The 9,438-nt window shown below is 43.6% G+C and overlaps 1 pseudogene; it reads right to left on the bottom strand.

The window, feature by feature from the left end:
* Positions 1 to 2,932: 2,932 nt before the first annotated feature.
* Positions 2,933 to 5,480, bottom strand: LOC101341009 (elongation factor 1-alpha 1 pseudogene; annotated as a pseudogene).
* Positions 5,481 to 9,438: the final 3,958 nt, after the last annotated feature.

Below are 9,438 nucleotides of genomic sequence, written 5' to 3'. Positions count from 1 at the left end.
TCCCTCAACTCTCTAAACTTCCAAGCCCCACCAAGCCAACACCCCTTGGGGCCCTAGGCCCTTCTCTCTCTATCTGCAGAAGGTCCTGAGACTCTAAAAGAAACAGTCTATGAACTCTTACTGTGAAGCCTTGTCAGGCATCCAGTTTCTGTTTAACTCAATCCATTTCATGAGCTCTCTAAAACCCTGTAGGTTCCTGTTATGGATTGAATTCTGTCCCCACAAAATGTGTAACAAACTTCACTAGGCCGTGATTCCCAGTATTATGTGGTTGTCCACCATTTTGTGATCTGATGTGATTATCCTATGTGTTGTAAATCCTATCCTCTAAGATGTTAATGAGACAGGATTAGAGGTAGGTATGTTAATGAGGCAGGAATCAATTAGGATTAGATTGTATCTTGAGTCAATCTCTTTTGAGATATAAAAGAGAGAATTGGGCAGAGAGGAGAGGGACCTCACTACCACCAAGCAAGAAGAGCCAGGAGCCGAGTACGTCCTTTGGACTCGAGGTCCCTGTGCTGAGAAGCTTCTAGACCCAGGGGAAAATTGATGACAAGGACCTTCCCCCAGAGCTGACAGAAACAGAAAGCCTTCCCTTGGAGCTGGTGCCCTGAATTCGGACTTCTAGAGAATTCAGAACTAGAGAATTCTTCTAAACTGTGAGAGAATAAACTACTGTTTGTTAAAGCCACCCACTTGTGGTATTTCTGTTATAGTAGCCCTAGATAATTAAGACAGTTCTCCAGGTCCAAGGCTCTCAAACACCCACCTTAGGGTTCTAAAACCAGGCTTGTCCACCTTTACTCTGTAAGCCACTGGGCACCACCTCCCCATTCTCATGGGCCCTGGTCTTCCACCTCCTCTAGGGTTTCTACAAAGTCCCTGCTCATGGTCCATGTATGAAGGCTGCTGATAGGAAAAAACTACATGGTACCTATTTAAGTCCTCAATTGCAGAGTTCTTTAAAAGTATGTTCCTAAATGTGGCTTGGTGTTCTCGGAACGTTTGTTGTTGTTAGGTGCTGTTCAGTTGATTTTGACTCCTAGTCACTCCATATGACAGAGTAGAACTGCCATATAGGGATTTCTAGGCTGTAATTTTTATGGAAGCAGATCACAAGGTCTTTTTCCTGAGGAGCTGTTGGATGGGTTCAAATCGCCAATCTTTCAGTTAGCAACTGATTACTTAACCATTGGCACAGTGTCTATAGGCTACCCTGGAAATGCCTGGGTTTGGTTTCATGAATGGATGGATTTGGTTTAGCATTTTGAGTCTCCCTGGGTATGAATCTATACCCTGTCTTGACTGTGGGTTACACCTGCAGATGACCCATCAACTATTTTTTTCCTAGTTTCTTGGTGGGTGACATTTTCCTGACCTGTTTTCCAGAATCCGGAAGCAATTTTCCAAAGTCCAGTGTTTAGAGGAGACCCTTGCCCAGGAGTTTATACCTAAAAGGAGTTTATACCTTTCTCCAAATCCTTATCTAATCTTTTTTGTCTTCCAGGATGATAAAGGCCTCTCCCAGTTTGTTTGCTTGTTTGTTTCATTTTATTTAACAGTCCACTTTAAACCTCAATCTAAAAATGGGAATTTCAAGCAAAATGGAGTAGATTATTTTTATTTAAGCCCGTTTCCTTGGGCCTTCAAAAGAAGTAAGGATGTTCAAGAAATTTTTCAAGTGGGGTCATCAGCAGTACAGAACTGTGGAGACTTGTATAGGTGCTCAAGCTCAGCTGTTGTTAGTTGCAGTAGATTCTGACTCACGGCGACCCCATGTGTGCAGAGTAGAACTGCTCCATAGGGTTTTCAAGGCTGTGGCCTTTCAGAAGCGGATCACCAGGCCTGTCTTCCAAGGCACCTCTGGGGGGGTTCAAACTGCCAACTTTTTGGCTAGTAGTTCAGTGCTTAAAAATTTGCACCACCCAGGGACCCCTCAAGCCCAGCAGGGGCTTATATTTGTTTGCAGATTTGCCTCTGTTTGGCCTGTGAGTTCCTTGTGGGCAAAACCTGCATGTTAATCCTAGCCATGGTCAAGGACCCAGCCCAGGTCCTCACACAAGACAAAGAACAAGGTACTCTTACTGCTCCATTTATTGCAGATGAGGAAGCTGAGGGGCAAAGGGCTTAAGTCACGTCTCCAAGGTCACGCAGCTAGAGAGTGGCTGCGCCCGGACTCACAAGCAGCCCATGGTCTTAGCCATTAAGGGAGACCTGTGGAGTGCCACTGTGTGGCTAGAAAATACTCTGTAAATGTAAGCTATTATTATTGTTGTGTTGTTGCTGTTATTTTACAGCTGAGAAAGTGAGGCACAGAGAACCTGTGTTTCCACAGCTACTCCACAGCAGAACAGGAACCACCAGGCCTCAGTGTTCAGACCTAAGGCACCCGGCCCCTGGCTTGTTCCCTGGTCTTGATTTCTCCAAGGCCTGTCCTGGGCAGCCACACCCAGAGTTCTTACCACACGCTGGAGCTCTTGCCACCCCAGCAGATCTCACCACACCCGGACCGCTCCCGGAAGGTAAACAGGGCCACCACAGAAGGACTGCATTGTTACACCTGGGGTCTTGGCCCTGGAGGCCTGGACAAGGAGCACTTTGGCTTCTAAAGGCCACAAATCAATGAACAGTAAAAGTCAGAATGGAGGCCCTCTTGAACTTCAGCTGACCTCAACTCCAAGCCAGTTAATCATGAGGATAAACGCCCAGGGGCCCGATTCCAGGGGAGAAAACTTCCGCGTGGCATCTACTTGCTGCCTTGAAGGAGGGAGTCTGTGTGGGGAGGTGGGGGTGTAGGGAGGGTGTCGCGTTCTCCGCAGGGAGGCAGGAAGTTTGCCAGTGTCACCCACAGCAGAAAATTCAGCCGTGGTGCCAGTAAAGATCATAGTAGTGAGAAACTGCAAAATTCATTTTTCTCAGTTGTGGCCTGTACAGATGGATTTAATCACAACAGCTGAGATTTATCAAGAGCTTCCTGTGTGTGAAACGTTGTGCTTAAAGCTCTACATGCATTAATTCATTGACTATGATCAACAACCCAATGGCGGTGGATTTTACTATCTTCATTTTACAGATGAGAAAACCATGGTACAGAAAAAACCAAAACCAAAAACAGTTGCTGTCAAATGGACTCTGACTCTTGACGATACCACGTGTGTCCATAGAACTGTGCTCTATAGGATTTTCAATAGCTGATTTTTTGGAAGTAGATAACCAAGCCTTTCTTCCGAGGTGCCTCTGGGTAGAATTGAACCTCCAACATTTCAGTTAGCAGCAGAGAGCATTAATCCTTTGCACCACCCAGGGACATAGGATAAATAACCTGCCTGGGGCTGCACATCCCATATGAGGCAGTACTAGGATCTGAACCCAGGGGATCTTCTAAGGCTGGCATTGGGGTATTTTTCTCTGTTTTCCTTCTCGTTTAATGTTTTTCTCTCATTAAACTTTGTTTTAATGGGTCATAAAATTCTGTGACAGATTTTTGGCCAAGTTGTTTCCGTTTAAAAAGTACTGATTTTAAAAACTAATAACTTAAAGCTGCCGCACAAAAAAGAAACAAATGGTCTGCAAAATATTCCTTTTCTTCTGAAAGTTTTACGATGCATCGTTATCATTAACCAGTCTTTTACTATTAAACTTAAATGGCCAATTGAGATAAAGAGTCCTGAGACGTTCTTCCACCAGTGATTAAGACTGGGGTGGCAGGTGTTATGGATAATATTCATTTAGCCTTTGAGTTTTCTGAGCAGACTTGGTGACCTTGCCAGATCCAGCAGCTTTTTTGTCCACTGCCTTGATGACATCAGCAGCAACTGTCTGTCTCATATCATGTCCAGAGCAGAACAGTCAGAGAAGCTCTCAACACACATGGGCTTGCCAGGAACCATGTCAATGACGGCCGCATCACCAGACTTCAAGAATTTGGTGCCATCCTCCAGCTTCTTACCAGAATGGTGATCAATCTTCTCTTTGACCTCAGCAAACTTACAAGCAATGTGAGCTGTGTGACAAGCCAGCACAGCTGCATAGTCAGCACTGATTTGGCCTGGGTGGTACAGGATGATCACCTGAGCAGTGAAGCCAGCTGCTTCCATTGGTGGGTCATTTTTGCTGTCACCAGCCACATTGCCATGATCAACATCTTTGACAGAGACATTCTTGATATTGAAGCCTACATTCTCCCCCAAGCAGAGCTTTGCTAAAATCTTCATGGTGTATTCAACAGACTTGACTTCAGTGGTGACATTGATGGGAGCAAAGGTGACAACCATGCCTGGTTTGAGAACACCCGTCTCCACTCTGCCCACAGGGACAGTACCAATACTACCAATTTTGTAGACATCCTAGAGAGGCAGACGCAGGGGCTCGTCAGTTGGACGAGTTGGTGGCAGGATGCAATCCAGAGCTTCAAGCAGTGTGGTCCCACTGGCATTGCATCCTTATGGGTGACTTTCCATTCCTTGAACCAAGGCATGTTAGCACTTGGTTCCAGCATGTTGTTACCATTCCAACCAGAAATTGGCACAAATGCTACTGTGTCAGGGTTGTAGCCAGTTTTCTTAATGTAGGTGCTGACTTCCTTAACAATTTCCTCGTATCTCTTCTGGCTGCAAGGTGGCTCAGTGAAATCCATTTTGTTAACACCAACAATTAGTTGTTTCACACCCAGTGTGTAAGCCAGAAGTTCATGCTCATGGGTCTGCCCATTCTTGGAGATACTAGCTTCACATTCACCAACATCGGCAGCAATGATCAGGACAGTACAGTCAGCCTTTGATGTTCCTGTAGTCATGTTTTTGATAAAGTCTCTGTGTCCTGGGGCATCAGTGATGGTCACGTAGTACTGCTGGTCTCAAATTTCCACAGGGAGATATCAATGGCGATGCCCCACTCACATTCAGCTTTCAGTTTATCCAAGACCCAGGCATACTTGAAGGAGCCCTTTCCCATCTCAGCAGCTTCCTTCTCAAATTTTTCGATGGTTCTTTTGTCAATCCCAGTACATTTGCAGATCAGGTAACCAGTAGTGGTGGACTTGCCTGAGTCTATGTGTCCAGTGACAATAATGTTGATATGGGTCTTTTCATTTCCTGTTGGCTTAGAGTTTGTAATGGTTTTCACCAATACCTGTGTTCTGGCAGCAAATCTGTTGAAAAAAAACTCCCTCTCATTTAATTTTGAATCAGATTTCTTATGCCAAGCTATATACAGAACAGAGATCACCGGGGAGAGGCTGATGAGAGTGCCCGGAAGCCTACTAAGTCTCCTCAGAGCTACTGGGGAGTGAGTGTATGGAAAGTGGGAGAAACTTTTGCATTCCCAGGACAACCAACTTTGTGCATGCACTTAACCTGAAAAGACCTCATTAAAAGTTAGGTCCCTGACCCAGTCTTTATTGCAGAATATAATAAGTGTGTGAGGAGTGCAGGGCGGGAGGTAAGACCCCCTACAGCGCCTGTTTCCTCTTCCCTCTGCTGAGAAGGCGAAATCCTGCTGAACCGTGCTCCTGGCATTTCTGTCTCTGGTGCAGGTTCTGGGGTTGCTCCTCCAAGCTAATTTCCTGTAAAGGAGGTAACAAAGGTCACCAGAGGGAAGACACCTCAGCACAGGTTCCAAAAGGGCAATGCAGTTAGTACAGCAAGGGCCCCCATAACCTGATGTGTTCAAAGCTGTCCCTTGAGCTGGGGCTAGTTTGAATAGCATGCTTTCTGAATGTGATAAGGAAAATCCCTGCCTCTGATGTGGTTTATCTGGCAATAATGTGACAATGCTAATATAAACTTGGGGTCCCTATACAGGTTTATTGGGTTCATGGTTATTGGTGTCAATTCCAGGGCCTCCAAGAAATGAACTGGATCATTCCTTTGATTAGTTTCCATGTACTGAATCACTCCTTTCATTAATACACTTATATATACTTTCATTAATACACTTAATATACTTCAAAAATGAGACACAAAGTTTTTAAGATCAGGGCTCTTCACACAAAGGGTCAGGAATTCCAGTTCTCAGAATCCTGTCCACAGCGGGAACTCAGAAAACGTGGGCTACGGGCGCCCTCTGCTGGAGAGAAAGACCCAGATACTTGGGGCCTTGAGTTCAGAGCCTGCAGTAGTGGGGGCTGGGGTGGGGTGTCTTCAGAGGATTCCTAGAGCTCCCCCTGCACCCCTCAAAGCCTGTCCTCCCAGGACTGGATTGCACAAGAGTAGTGCTGGGAAAGGCAACGTGGCTTTGTGGTGAAGAAGGTGAATTCTAGAGCCGGACCGCCTGGTATCAGATCCTGTCTGCCACTGTTGTGTGACTTTGTGCAGGTCGTTCACTTCTCTGTGCCTCACCTTCCTCATCTGTAAAATCAGGACGATAATATTAGCGCCTACCTCACAGAGTTGTTCTGAGGCATAAATAAGATGACATGTCAGACAATTAGAATGGTGTTTGGCACATTGTTGTTATTTTCTGTTGTGTCGGCTCCAAGTCATCGTGACCTTATGTATAAACAACAAACCCTTGCCCAGTCCTGTCCCATCTTCATGATCTTTGATATGTTTGAGTCTATTGTTGCGGCTACTGTGTCATTCCATCTCATTAAGTGTTTCCCTTCTTTTTACTGGCCCTCTACTTTACCAAACATGATGTCTTTCTCCAGGGATCGGTCTTTCCTGATGATATGTCCAAAATAAGTGAACCAAAGTCTTGCCATCCTCGCTTCTAAGGAGCAATCTGGTTGTATTTCTTCTAAGACAGATTTGTTCATTCTTCTGGCAATCCATGGTATAGTCAATATTCTTTGCCAACACCATGTTCAAACGCATCAGTTCTTCTTCTGTTTTCTTTTTATATTGTTCCACTTTCACATGCATATCAGGTGACTGAAAAGACCATGGTTTGGGTCAGGCACGCCTTGCTCATCCAAGTGACATCTTTGCTTTTTAAATCTTTAAAGCGTTCTTTTGCAGCAGATCTGACCAGTGCAATACGTCCTTTGATTTCTTTCTTTCTTTTTTTTTTAAGTCCTTAAAAAGGAACAATTGAGTTATATTTAGTGTGTGGTATATCAGTTACTAAAATAAGATGAAAGAAAAAGAAGATAGTCAAATAAGTATCAGACTAGCCTTGATTAAGATTTCTGTAGTAAGACTTTTAAACGAAGACATAGAGTTTTAAAAGAAGTTCAAAAACAAATATGAAAAAATGTATATATTTCCAAGTTTATTTTATAGCCATAGTCATCATTAAAAAAATAACAAACCCATTGCCATCGAGTCAATTCCGACTCATAGCAACCCTATAGGACAGAGTAGAACTGCTTCACAGGGTTCCTAAGGAGCACCTGGTGGATTTGAACTGCCGACCTTTTGGTTAGCAGCTGTAGGTCTTAACCACTACACCACCAGGGTTTCCATGATCATCATAGTTCCTTTAATAATTTCAATTGTTCTGTTAAATTTGTTTTGAAAGATACCTATATATATATATATTCTTTCTAATTTTATCGCAGTGTGGAATATAATGCAAAAAAAAAAAATAACATTTTTGTTCATTCAAGACTTTTTTTTTTCCCCATACAAAAATTTGTGCATATATCGTTATGTGACCCTAATTGCTCTCCCCATACTGTGACAGCACACTCCTCCTTTCCACCCCTGATTCCCCATGTTATTCAACCAGCTCCTAACCCTCTCTGCCTTCCCATCTTACCGCTGGACAGAAGCTGCCCATTTAGTCTCTCGTATCTACCTGAGCTAAGAGGCACACTCCTCACAAGTATCACTTTATGTCCCACAGTCCAGTCCAGTCCCTGTCTGAAGAGTTGGCCTCGGAAATTGTTTTAGTTCTGGGCTGATAGAGAATCCAGAGGCCATGCTTTCTGGGGTACCTTCAGTCTCAATCAGACCATTAAGTCTGGTCTTCTTACTAGAATCTGAGTTCTGCAACTCACCTTTCTCCTGCTCCTTCGGGGACTCTCTGTTGTGTTCCCTGTCAGGGCGGTCATTGGTGGTAGCCGGGCACCATCTAGTTCTTCTAGTCGCAGGCTGATGAAGTCTCTGGTTTATGTGGCCCTTTCTGTCCTTGGGCTACTGCTTTCCTTGTGTCTTTGGTGTTCTTCATTCTCCTTACTCCAGGTGGTTGGGACCAATTGATGCATCTTAGATGGCCGTTTGCAAGCTTTTAAGACCCCAGATGCCACTCACCAAAGTAGGATGCAGAACATTTTCTTAATAAGCTTTGTTATGCCAGTTTACCCAGACCTCTACTCCTGCTACTCCATCCCTCAAAGTGTTTGATTGTATTCAGGGAACTTCTTAGCTTTGGTTTAGTCTACTTGTGCTGACTTCCCCTGTAGTGAGTGCTGTCCTTCCCTTCACCTAAGATAATTCTTATCTACTGTCTAGTTAGTAAATAACACCACTCCTCCCTCCCCACCCTCATTAACCATCAAATAATGTTTTCTTCTGTGTTTAAACCTTTTCTTAACTTCTCATAATAGTGGTCTTATACAATGTTTGTCCTTCTGTGACTGACTAAATTCACTCAGCATAATGAGCTACAGTTTCCTCCATGTCATAAGATGTTTCATGGTTTCATCGCTGTTCTTTATCATTGCGTAGTATTCCATTGTGTGGATATACCATGATTTGTTTATCCGTTCATGCATTGATGGGTACCTAGGTTGTTTCCATCTTTTTGCTATTGTGAACAGCGCTGCAATGTACATGGGTGTGCATGTATCTATTCGTGTGATGGTTCTTATTTCTCTAGGATATATTCCAAGGAGCGGAATAGTTGGATTGTACGGTACTTCTATTTCTAGCTTTTTAAGGAAGGGCCAAATCAATTTCCAAAGTGGTTGTACCATTTTACATTCCCACCAACAGTGTATAAGTGTTCCAGTCTCTCCACAATCTCTCCAGCATTTATCGTTTTGTGTTTTTTGGATTAATGCTAGCCTTGTTGGGGTGAGATGATACCTCATTGTAGTTTTGATCTGCATTTCTCTAATGGCTAATGATCATCAACATTTCTTCATGTGTAAGTTAGCCGCCTGAATATCTTCTTTGGCAAAGTGCCCATTCATATCCTTAGCCCGTTTTTTAATTGGGTTATTTGTCTTTTTGTTGTTGAGGTTTTGCAGTATCTTGTAGATTTTAGAGATTAGATACTGATCAGATTTCTCGTAGCCAAAAATTTTTTCCCAGCCTGTAGGTCGTCTTTTTACTCTTTTGATGAGCATAAGTGTTTGATTTTTAGGAGGTCCCATTTATCTAGTCTCTCTTCTGGTGCCTGTGGGTTGTTACTTACGGTTTGTATTTGTATTGTGTTTATGCCACGTTTTAGGGCTCCTAGCGTTGTCCCTATTTTTCTTCCATGATCTTTATCGTTTTTAATTTTATATTTAAGTCTTTGATCCATTTTGAGTTAGTTTTTGTGCAT

This window comes from Trichechus manatus, unplaced genomic scaffold (assembly GCF_000243295.1).
Source record: "Trichechus manatus latirostris isolate Lorelei unplaced genomic scaffold, TriManLat1.0 scaffold00126, whole genome shotgun sequence".
Lineage (NCBI taxonomy): Eukaryota > Metazoa > Chordata > Mammalia > Sirenia > Trichechidae > Trichechus > Trichechus manatus.
The sequence above is the reverse complement of the archived record's forward strand: the minus strand, read 5'-3'. Positions and strand labels throughout refer to the sequence as shown.